The 12,046-nt window shown below is 45.5% G+C and overlaps 1 long non-coding RNA gene across 2 annotated transcripts; it reads left to right on the top strand.

Annotated features, from left to right (window-relative positions):
• The first annotated feature begins 859 nt into the window (after positions 1-859).
• Positions 860-10,002, top strand: Gm40240. 2 transcript variants are annotated; one of them, XR_868100.2, is made up of 3 exons: positions 860-1,161; positions 3,481-3,502; positions 3,991-10,002. It is a non-coding gene; the product is annotated as a predicted gene, 40240 (long non-coding RNA). The 2 variants fall into 2 exon arrangements; XR_868099.2 differs by having other exon boundaries at positions 3,481-10,002.
• The last annotated feature ends 2,044 nt before the right edge of the window (positions 10,003-12,046 follow it).

The following is a 12,046-nucleotide window of genomic DNA, read 5'->3' as shown; positions in this document are numbered from 1 at the left end:
CAGAAGAATAGCCACATCCCACAGAGAACCAGGAATTACAATTGTTCCCCAAAGCTTCAAGCTCTCCCTATCCCCCCGGCTTGTGGCCAAAATAACAATTGCAAACTTATCATTATTTAAACTTTAACTTTTGACTTATTATAGTTCAGAGATCCGAGGTCAGCTACTTACGTTTTCCTGTGAAGTTCTAATGATAAATGACACAGGCAAAGCTGCCAGACAGGGCCAGAAATAATCAAGCTAGCCATTCAGCAGGTCCGCTAGCTTTCTGCTTCTGCACATTGCACACAACGACTCTCCTGAGAGTCCCAGGGTTCCGACTTAAGTTTTACTAATATATAATTTTATGTATTCTATACTTGTTTATCCAGGAACCACTCTCAAGTGTTGTGCAAAACTTACTTCATAGCTTTAATTGCTTTTTCCTTTCTCAGGGTCCCAGTGTTGGCTTTATTTCATTTTCTAATAATTTCTTCAAACTTTCTTTGCAAGTCAAACATTAACCTGAAACTGCCATTGTGTAGTTATTGCATTGTTTCCAAGATGAGGGCACACAGCATGCACTTGGGCCATTAGGCCTCAATTTTTAATTGTTTAAGAACCATTACATAGGGCTGGAGAGATGGCTCAGAGGGTAAGAGCACTGCTCTTCCAGAGGACCTGAGTTCAATTCCCAGCAACCACATGGTGGCTCACAACCATCTGTAACAGGATCTGATGCCCTCTTCTGGTGTGTCTGAAGATAGCTACAGTGTATTCATATACATAATTTTTTTAAAAGACTAAAAAAAAAAATCACTATATCAAGGAACATCTAGTTTCACAGAATTCACCAGAACAGAAGGAAAAAGAAATAGTAAAGTCAGATATAATAAAATAATTATGCACACCAGGGTCAACTGAAAAGCAGTCAAGCACAAATGAAATCTATACAGTTGTTGTACAGGGCAAAGGTTAGGAGAAATGTGAACTGTTTGTTTGGTTTTTGGTTTTTGGTTTTTTTTTAACAAAGAGCTGCTGAAGGCTACTGAGATATCTCCATTCTGGCCTACTGCAGGCATTCACTTATTTTAGATGGTGGGTCCCCTGGAAGGAGTGTATCGCTGCTGCAAGCTTCTAAGATGTTTCCATCCCGGCCTGCTGTGGGCAGTCCCTGTTATGGTATGTTGTCCCCGACACATTATAAATCGTAAATTCTTTTATCAGCAAGACTAAGAACCTGCAAAAGGGAACCCTGATAACTAGTAATATGTCTTGCTCAATTCTTTGGGATACAATCTGGATGTCACATGAAGGACAACTCAAGACCCCCATCCAGTTATATCAGCCTTTTATTATACTTACTGACTTTTGCACAGAGTATCATGATGAAAACCCAAAAAGTGGTATTTGAAACGAAGACATTGACATTATTTAAGTAATAGTAGCACAAGATAATGTATTATCAGTTCTGGATTTTTTTTTTTTTTTGAGTGGAAGGGGAGGTTGAGATAGCCCAGGTCTATAGCCCTAGAACTGGCCTCAAACTCCCAGAGATCCACCTGCCTCTGCCTCCCAAGTGCTGGGATTAAAGGCTTGCACTGCCACTGCCCGGCTTCTTTGGCCTTTTTATACCTTCTTAGACAAAAGTTCCTAGAAAATTACCTCAGAAAGAAATGTTACATAAAATGGGAGTTACAGAAGGATGTTGATATTAAGTTCAAAGCAGTGTTGCATTCTATATGCTCATTATACATTTAAAGCAACAGTTTCACATGGCCTTGCCTTATCATAGTGCACACCTGTAGCTTTATCCATGGACCTAAATATTTTTCCTTGAACATAAATTTGTCCCAAGACTATTCCTCTTTTTAGTGTAATTATGAAAGCTCACTATTTCTTATTATGTAGACTTTACTTGCTATTATGAGGAATTGGCACATTCTATTCTTGATTCTAACTTTATTACATCTTTCTAGCAAAGCAACTAAGTCCATTTCTAAAAACTTTCTTTCTAGAATTAATCAAATCAAGAATTCTATAAAATCATTCATTCATCTAAACAGCATTAATTCATGAAAGTTCATCTTTGTGTTGATCTGCAGAAAATCTGGTCAATAGGGTGGGCTAATGCCCAGGAACTATTATATTAATAATGACAGGAAAGGCATATCAGTTGCAGGAAGCAATCCTCTGGTGAAATCCCTTTGGGACCCGTACCTCACAGAGCTCACCCACCGCAGATGTGCAGAAGCAGCAGGTCACCTCCAGGAAGGCAACCTTAGCCTATCCTAGGTGGCTCCTGGCACCCAACCCTACAGCTCATTTTGCAGACAAAGGCCAAGAGGTGTCCTAGTTCATGTCCATAAAAAAATGACCAGAAAGCTAGAAGTAAGGTCCACCTATGCAGTGGTAAGACTTCCTAACATTTTAAAGAGCATACATTTTTTTTTAGGGTTTTTTTTTTTTTTTTGGAACTGGACTTTTTGAAATAGTAACACAGTTACTATTCTGTTGCCGTGATAAAATACCATGACCAGGTCATCTTATTTGTGGGAGGAGGTATTTGGGCTTACAGTTCCATAGGGATAAAAATCCATCCTGGTGGAGAAGCATGGTACCAAGCAGCAGCGAGAAGCTACGATTTCACACCCTCAGCTACAAGCGTGAGTCAAGAGAGTGAGCCGGAAGCATGCGATACCTCCAGTGGTACACTTCTACCAGCAAGGCTAGTCCACCTAAACCTCACCAGCAGCACGGCCGACTGGGACGCTCTCCTCAATCACAGCACAGTACCCATTAGTACTATACAGTGTGTCTATGCAGGAGGCGATTTTCTCCTGTTAGTTTCTTTTAATAAACAAAGCCTTGGATTCTCCTGCATCAACAGGTACAAATATGCTAGCCAAGCAGAACACACAGGTATTTTGATTGATAACTTACATCTAAAATGTACATAGTAAGTTCATTGCTTAGGAGAGCAACCCGAGCCTCTTTCCAAGCCAGGCATAGCAGCTTATATGTGCACTCTTCCTGCAGGAAGAAGATGAGGACTATTAGCTACATCTCTGTGGAGCTCATTTCGTTTACATATGTATGTTACTTCCAAATTTGCATTTTCAATGACAAAATTGCCAAATCCAGAACAGTTGTCCTACGAAAGGTGCTTTGAACCATCTTAAAGCTATAATGCCATTTCGCCAGCAGATGGCGCTTCGTAGGTTAGGGTAGGGATGCAGTGGGAGGGGAGTTTTTAAACCTGCTCTGAAAATATAAAATGCATTTAATGGAAGGAAAAATGATAATTATAATCTCAAAAAATTTAAAAAAACATGCAATTAGTGTTAAAGGTAAAATACAACCATTATTTGTAACAAGTCACTACAAATAAAGCAAATAAAAGATAAAACCTAGGTCGTAAAAAAATGTAAGCAGTTTGTATGAATGAATAAACAATTAAACACAAACTTTATTTCCTCCACTATTTCTTATTTCTTTTAGAACTACATAGCACAATGTTGAGGTAAATTTGAAGAAGAAGAGGAAGAGGAAGAGGAGGAGGAAGAGGAGGAGGAGGAAGAGGAAGAGGAGGAGAAGAGGAGGAGGAGGAGGAGGAGGAGGAGGAGGTGGTGGTGGTGGTGGTCTTGGTGTCATACACATTTAATCCCCACATTAGAAGGCAGGGGCAGACAGATCTCTGTGAGTGAGAGGCCAGCCTGGCCTACATAGCTCCAGAGAGTGTGACCCTGTCTCAAAAACAAACAAACAAACAAACAAACAAAAACGGTGATCAACTATGTCAAGATGAACAAACTTCTTGGTGCAAATAGATGAATACACAGAAATTTTGTAAGCAGCCATATCCACTGCTTCAAACGTTTCGTAAAGGTAAAATTGAGCACATTATTAGAAGAGCTTAGTAAGGGGGCACTTGGACTGACTGAGTATATCTCATTACAGGACTAATTATATTTAATAATTTATTAACAATTGTTCCTCCCATCTCCTCAGCTCATCTTTAGGCATACTGGTTTTCCTGAGGAGTGGTCTATGTGTAGCCCTGGCTGCCCTGGAACTTGCTGTAGAGACCAACCTAGCCTTGAACTCGAGATGCACCTGCCTCTGCCTGCCTAGTGCCAGGGTTAAAGGTGTCAACCACCATGCCCTGCTGTTTCCTGTCTCTTAAGCTCTCATGTATAATAAACTCAGGACTTCATGCCTTGATAGCAAGCACTCTTTGCCCACTGAGCCATCTGCCCAGGGCACATTTCTCAGTGTAGCCTCTAAAGAAACACTTGTTGCTCTCCTTTTAACCATCAAACTATTACAAGGAATTGGACTTTCCCCAGAAATTTCCTCAGAGAGGTTTGAAGCCTGGATCCAACAAGAAGAGAAACTTGTCTTGGGCAAAGGGATTTCTCACCTCTTGTCTGACTATCTTCCAAGAGACTGTGGCCAAGACAGTGATGAATCGGTCCGTAGCTTTCCCGGAACTGCTCAGATATGCATGATTCTGGCTCCTTACTTACACCTAAATCTCAGGTCAGGACCTGGAAGGTCACTGCGTCTCTTTGTCCTACTTCCCAGCACAGCCATATTGAGTAACCTTTTTCTAGTTTTCACTCTCAAGTCTGTCTTTAATTTGCTTCAGAGATGTGTTACTAAGCTTGGTTTGTTGGGCCACTAGGGCCCAAGCACTATCCTGATAGCTCCAAAAATAAGGTATACATCAAGAATAAACAGATGAGGGCTGGCGAGATGGCTCAGTGATGAAGAACCCTGGCTGCTCTTTTAGAGGACACAGGTTTGATTCCTGTAGCCCATGTGGTGACTCACAACCATCTGTAACTGGTTCCCACAGACACTGCAAGCATTTGGTACATTAACATACATGTAAGCAAAGCACCATTCACATAAAGATAGAATGAAGAAACTTTAAAGCAAAACTCTCCCAATGGCTACCTGGCATTTTTAATTGTCCTTTCCGGTACAATCCACCCTCTTGGCCATGACCTGTGAGCAGCTGCTCTCTCACACTGTAGGAGGATGGAGCTGCCTGTGACAGTGCCACCCATTCCTATCCAAGTGCTTGTGGGCGATAATCTCGGGATTTGTACCAGAGGAGTTTGCAAAGTACTCTACCAATTCCCGAGCAGACAGGGAGCATCTTCCACTTAGGACAACGCTGGACACTGCCTGCTGCAGCGCCCCGGCTTGGCTGCCTGCTGCAGCGACCCGGCGTGGCTGGTGTTGGCCTCCTCCACAGATAGTAATCACCAAGCTTCAACTGCCAGAGCGCTCAAGTCTGAGCCCTAAAGGCTTCAAAGTAGCTGCTCAGCCCAGACTCACTAGCCTGCACCTTTAGACTTCAGATGCTAATTTACACAACTGGGAATTCTCCATCTGCTCCGCCCAATCCTGCGTGCCCTACCTGTCCCCATCCTTCCTACGCCCCACCCCCATCCCACGAGCTAGCGTTTCACCGTTGGCGCTCACTTAAGCTCCTTCACGGGTACAGCAGCGGTTACTGGGGGGCCCTCTCAGTTTCTGGACGGAAGATATGGGCCCGGGACTGACCGGACTGACCGAAAGGAGCAAGAAAAACTAGACCTGATCAAATTGTGAACCAAAGAAAAGGCAACAACATATCAATAACCTTGTGTCTGAGGACTAACTGTAGCCAAATTCTTTAGAATAAATCAAAATGATTGATCTGAGGGTACAGAAGGGGCCTTAGTTGAGAGAGTTAAGGAAATCCCTATCGGGCATTCTTTCTTTCCTAGGAAACGGCTCCTAAGATGGCCACCAGTGACTCAAACGAAACTTGTAGGGTGGGGGGAGTTCCCTCTCAGTAGGACCTCTGGGGTCCTACAAGTTCATCCTCCAGGGACTTGAGGCTGCAACATTCACAGTGGTCTCTTCGAAAGGACAAACACAGATGAACATCTGAGGGTCCCAGTGCTGACCCCAATGGCTGCAGAGGCAGGTTCTGAATGGGCCATTCCTCCCCTGAAAAGGATCTCCTAGGACACCCACAAGAAATTTGAGATGCAGGTTTGAAAAGAATATCCTTTCCATCCAAAGGATCTTTGGTGCTGGAACCAACAATTAGGAGCAGGGGCAGGCTCTGCAGCTACAGGATACAGCAGTCAAAAAGACCAGCCTTTTGAAAGGACCTGTGGAATGGGATGTTCAATGGCCAAAGCATGGGAGCCACTGTTAGAAGACCTGGCAAAACCCTCTTTAATGATGTCCAGCGACACTGAGACTGACCAGTCAGAAGCTTGAGTGCTGAAGGAGCCGACATACAATAACTCTAAGGAGAAAGTGGAGTCTAGCGCTGCGGTGAAGCCTGCAACATGGGACTTGGAAAAGTCTTGCACTCCAAGGGTCCCATCAAACTGTGGAGCAAGAAGGCTTCCAACACGCAGTGGAAATGGTTAGGAGAGGATCCAGTTTTAATAGAAAACAAGCATGTTGTTTTCTTTTCAGGAGAAGGAAGGACAGTGACTCCCAAAAGGGTGTGGATGGCACAGGCAGGTGGCTTCAGTCGTGATCTATCAGGCACTCTCACAGCCCTGACTCTAGATGGTGTGGCTCTCCTTGTGCTCGGGACAGGACAGATGGACACTGCTTCTCCCACACCCACTGTTTTAGTACTTTGACATTAGAACATTTGCCGAATGGGTTCTCAACATTGTCAAACACGAATTTCACCAGGAGATCCACACCATTATTTGCTTAAAACTGAATAGCCTTTCAAATAGCACCAGCTTTCAAAGAAAGGGGTACCTTTAAAGCAAAGATGTCTGTCCGTCCTTGGCCACCTGATACTTGGTCTCTAGGGGTTGGGAATTGGGGGGTGGGAGAGGTGCAGCATCAGCTCAGAGCTACCTGGGAACACGTTTCATGATTCCTTGCCTTACCGGGTAAGTCTACCTCTTCCTCAGAAGCTGGTGCGACCTTCACCATCTCGTCCATGAACTCGGCATATTCTCAGCTCTCTGGTCCCAAGCCAGTCTCACCACATACACGGAGCTTAGGAAGTTTGTGCCAATTCTCATTTCATTGTCTTGTTGGGGTCACTCACTTGGCATCTGTGGGGCACCCTGTTCGTTCAAGCCCAGCTGACCAGCAGTACCCTCCCCTTCCACTCTGTCAGCATTATGGGCCTGTACCAAACTGGGATCCCATCCACACTGCCTTCTCCTTTACTAGCAGGTTTCTTGTAACTCTCTCCTTGTGGGAGCCACGAGCTAATAAATAGCTCTTCGTGGTGCTGTTTGGCCAATAGCTCTGAGACCCGGGACTTCTCCTCAGCAGACTTGGTTTATTCTGTCCCATGGCCTTGGGCCAAGCTCCCTGACCTTTTCCTGCAACCACTGGGGCTGTGCCTCCCCTCCTGGGCTAGTAGGTTAACTTCTACCTTGTCTATGATGGCTGTAATACTTCCTATTGCCAGCTCTGCAGTGTTTCTTATATGGTCACCACAATTTGGTGTATCTAAACATTACTCGTGGCCCTCTATGTTGTACTTTGTCACTACGTCCCCTGAGAGGTCCTTCCACACCACCTCCTGGCTATTAGTCACATTTGTTTTATTTTTGACTGGGTTTTCTAACCAGGGTGCGGTCCGGGCCTTCTGCAAGTACCTTTTGTTCCTGTATTTATGTGGTATTTTGTGGATTTGAGTGGTCCTCTATTATTCTTGTTTGCTTTGCTAAGTAAGGTCATGCCCTTAAATTGAAGGTAGTTTTAGTTGTTATTGTCACTATCTCAGTCTTTCCTTGGGTAGCAGAGGTGGCGTGGCGGACTTTGAGGAATCAGTCTGTAGAACCTCTGTGGTGACAAATGAGGGCAGGCTGCCAAAGGCATAGACCCACACTCACTAGCAGAGTCTGCAACTATGGAGTATGTCCTGCTTTGACCCATTTCCACTAATAAAGATGAGAAAGTGCCTTGCTAATCTGTAGATCGCCCAGACACCTGCGGTTGGCTGGCGCAGCACAAGCGGTTTGACCCTTGGGAAGCAAATGGACCTGTAGTGGCTATCCCAGCGGCTTGCCCACCCCACACCTATCTCCTGTGCTGAGGGTGTGGGAGCCCAGTGCTTGAGAACTCTTGGAAACTCCTCCTGCTCTCCTGAGGACCAGGCCTTTCCCCTCTCAAAGCCTCTCCAGTGCTCTCCAAGTTCTCAGGAGCTTGGCAGTTCTCCCCACTCCCCACCCACACAGTGTTATGCTCCCATCACCCCACTCTCATTATCAGAGTTCCCCAGCCTCTGGCACCCACACTGCACCCTTGCCCTGGTCTGGGACCTGATGAACTCCTGCAGGGCCCCAGCTCTAGCCACCCTGCCTGTCTATAATGCAGTGGGCAGAGACAGGGAAGAGGGCTGTGGGTTTTAGGCCCATAACTGAGTCTTTGGTACCCGTGCCTCTGGACCATGCCTCTAAGCATGGAAGCATCTATGAACAACAGCTGCATGTGGGAAGGCACAGGTAGATGAGAGGAAGCCGTGGCAAGTAAGAGGCTGGAGACAAGAGACAGAGTCCTCCAGGGAGCCGGAGGATGGGTGGCCAAGCCTAAGTTCAGCTATCAGGACCCAGGCAGCTTTAATAACTCCAGTGATAGCTGTCAAACTGCCTGGAGAAAATACGCATTTTGAGTGGCAGCCATTGGCTGCAAGCTGACTCTGCCTGGAGAACAAATGGTTGAACTGCCCCAAACAGCTTCTAGAATTTGCTTTATTCCAGGGAAGGTTTTTTGTTTGTTTGTTTTCCCAACCTCCTGCTTTTTAGCCAGTATCTTCTGTTCTAGTAGGTGATGCCACAAAGGGCTTCACTTTGGATTTTTTAGAAAGCTTGACCCTTACTTACCATGTCTTCCCCAGAGTGCTCCCAGTCAGGTTTGGCCTTCCTTTAGGTTGGAGCTCTTGAGTAGTTCAGGTTCTTTTTAAGCCATTTTTGGTGACTGGCTTTGTCTTTCCTGGTTCGCCCGAGCTGTTTCTGTTTTACAGAGCTATGTTTGGGCCCATTTGCCATTTGTGTTCTGGGCCTTAAACCATTTAGGTGTCTGGTGTGGGACAAAGAAGGCTTTGGGGTGGGGGGCTCGGCTCAGAGTATTGTGGTTCTCCAAATCTTCATGTTGGATCATGGGCAAGCCACCAGTCACTCAAAGCTGGCCCAATCTCACAGACTAAAAGTCTCAGACCACATTCCCTTCAGCTCTCTCTGGGCTGAGCATTAAGAAGCCATGCTGGGCTGAGATTTTTTTTTTTTTTTTTTTACAGCCCCTAATGCATGGTCCTACCCCAGGTACTTGGCTCTTCCATACTAAAAGAAGCTATCCCAGACTAACTAGTCATGTAGGCTAACTCAGACTAAATCACACGGGTGAAACTTGCCAGCACCCATTTTCTTTTTTGGGGGGATATTTCTCACAGCCTTGGGCTCTGCAGCCCATCATCACCCTGTCCATGATAACGCTCTTATTTGTAGCTGTCTTTTAATGGTGTTCCTCTCAAGTTTTCAAGGGCAGCTTCTCCTTCCCTTTAAGGCCCATCTGATATATTATACTGCCTCTTTGTGGTGGAGACCCTTTCTCCCGATAAAGCTCATTCCTGAAGGGTAAGTTTGTGGCCACCCCTTTCCCAAAGCAACACACTGCACCTCCTCAACTCATTTGAAATAGATACACAAGAGTTACAAGGACATTTCTGTTCAGTTATGTAAACATGAAAAATATTAAGAGTATTCTCTTGGTGCCCCCCTAGGGAGAATTCTAGCTGACCAGCCTTTGGCAAACTCATGAGCCTTTCTAAAGCAGCAGGAGACAGAAACAATTTTCCCTAAAGTTCCTACACATAACCACTAAACCCAGGCCACTTGATTTTTGATTTTCAATAATTTTTCTTTGTCTCTGTACCAGAATTCCCATTCTTGGTGGCTTGTCTGTGTATTATCATGTGTATGTATCAGTGTAGCTCTTTAAGAGACATTGTTGAACTGTTAATAAGCTGGAGCTGCTGTTCTGTTTTTTCTTTGAATAAGTAGTAAGCTAATGCGGGTCAGTGGGCGCCGAGGGAATGAAGGGAGTGGGGGAAACCCCGAGGTACTCTGGGAGGGCGGACGCGGAAGGACTGCCACACGCTTTCCACGCGGACCCGGGTGGGTGTCTGGCTGTGTGAAGCCACTGGCCCCAGCTCGGCGGGTGGTGGACAAGGGGCAGTCCTAGGCACCAGGTTCTCAGCCTCAGGCATCCCAGACACCGCTGGACACCGCAGAAGAGCTGAGAACAGAATGGGGGCCCTGGGGGCGGCTCAGTCAGCCCAGGGGCCAAAGGGAGGAGAGGGCAGGGAGGGGAGGGGTCTCGATGGTTCTCACACGGGCAAGAGTCCTTGGTTCTGTTCGTGACTAGAGCGCAGTAATGTCTTCTGGCGGGAAGTTAAAACACAGCTGTTAGGGGAAAGCCTACCCCATCATTCAAGCATGGTGGGCCTTGATGAGCAGAGACAATCTATGGTTTTAGAGCTTTATTGTAGAAAGGCAGGGAGAAAAAGAGAAGGTAGAAAGAGGGAGAGAGGTCAGCCATGGCCACGTGGAGAGAATGGGGAAGGGAGAGAGAGAGAGAGAGAGGAGGAGGGCTAGAGATAAGAGTAAGAAAGGTGAAAGCTTTAAAAAAAAAAAGAGGAGGGGCCAAGCAGCCCCTTTTATAGTGGGCTGGGCTATCAGGTAACTGTGGGGAGGAGCATACCTGGTTATAGTCGGGTAACTGTGGGGGTGGAGTCTAGCCAGAATGCCAGGAGCTTGGGACATTGTCTGCATGACTGATAGTCACACAACTCTAGGGGGGGGGGGGGGGGGCAACCTCTCGGAGCGGTAACTTCGACAGGAGCCAGGGGTCCAGGAGCCATGATCGAATACCTTCTGTCCTATGTAGGTGGAAATCATCACCCATTGGGTCCCCCGGAGTTCATGACCTATGCGTAATTGAATACCAGGCTGGCTGTGCACAGCCCACTGCTCCACAAGCTGAGTGAATTTAGGGTGTTTGACTTTGCAACTAAAATAAAAACCAGTTTTATAGGACTTTACTTAAAGCATGCCTATCTAAAATGTTAACTAACCGAAGTATTGGATTTGAGCAGTCCCCTTGTGAAACGGGCTGGCTCTGGTGCTGTCAAGTGTTAATCCTAGAAAATAAAGGCCAAGAAAACACACCCTGTGGGATTTACAGGGTCACCTAAAATATAAAAGTACTTAAACTGTTAAAGATATCTTAGCAAATACTCAGAAACGCTTAAAAAAAAATTCCTAAACTTAAGCTAGGAAAAATTAAAAGTTTCAAAATTGAGTTGTAGGTGGGCCTATATGTAGGGGTACCTTTGCATGGTTTCCAAGCTCTGGGCCACATGAAATATACATACATTTTGTCAGTGTTGAAATGGAGTAATTTTCTGATTCAGATAATTACTAATAATGTCATTTGTATTAACTATAAGATATTTGGATAACTAGCCAGTGGTAGTGTAGCATTTGCCTTTAATCCCAGCACTCAGGAGGCAGAGAAGCAGAGAAAGGCAGAGAGGCAGAGGCAGGCAGAGAGGCAGAGAGGCAGAGGCAGGCAGACTTCTATGAGTTTGAGGCCAGCTGGTCTATAGATCGAGTTCTAGGATAGCCAGGACTACACAGAGAAACTTTGTCTCAAAAAAAAAAAAAAAAAAAAAAAAAAAGGATGTTTCTGGGTTGTTAAAGAATTATAAAATGGACTCAGAAGAAATTAAGGACCATTTTGTTATAGTTTGAGAGAAAAATGACATAGCAGGCAAGCTGCTGGATGTCTTGACATCTGCCAGAAGGAGGGGGGAATACTAATCTCGGAGTCAGGGGAAGTGATGGAGAGCTGGAGGGATTCTGTGTGAGGACGGGGAGGTGCCCAACAGGGCGAATAAGAATGCCAGAGGCAGCAGACATGCTTAGGATTTGGGCTGCTATACAAAGAAGAGATCAAGTGGGCGTAGTACCAAATATTAGACATTTTGAGTTATCAGAGAAAGAGGCAAAGG

Source organism: Mus musculus, chromosome 4 (genome assembly GCF_000001635.26).
Source record: "Mus musculus strain C57BL/6J chromosome 4, GRCm38.p6 C57BL/6J".
NCBI lineage: Eukaryota > Metazoa > Chordata > Mammalia > Rodentia > Muridae > Mus > Mus musculus.
Note: the sequence above shows the minus strand (reverse complement) of the source record. Positions and strands in the feature narration are given on the sequence as shown.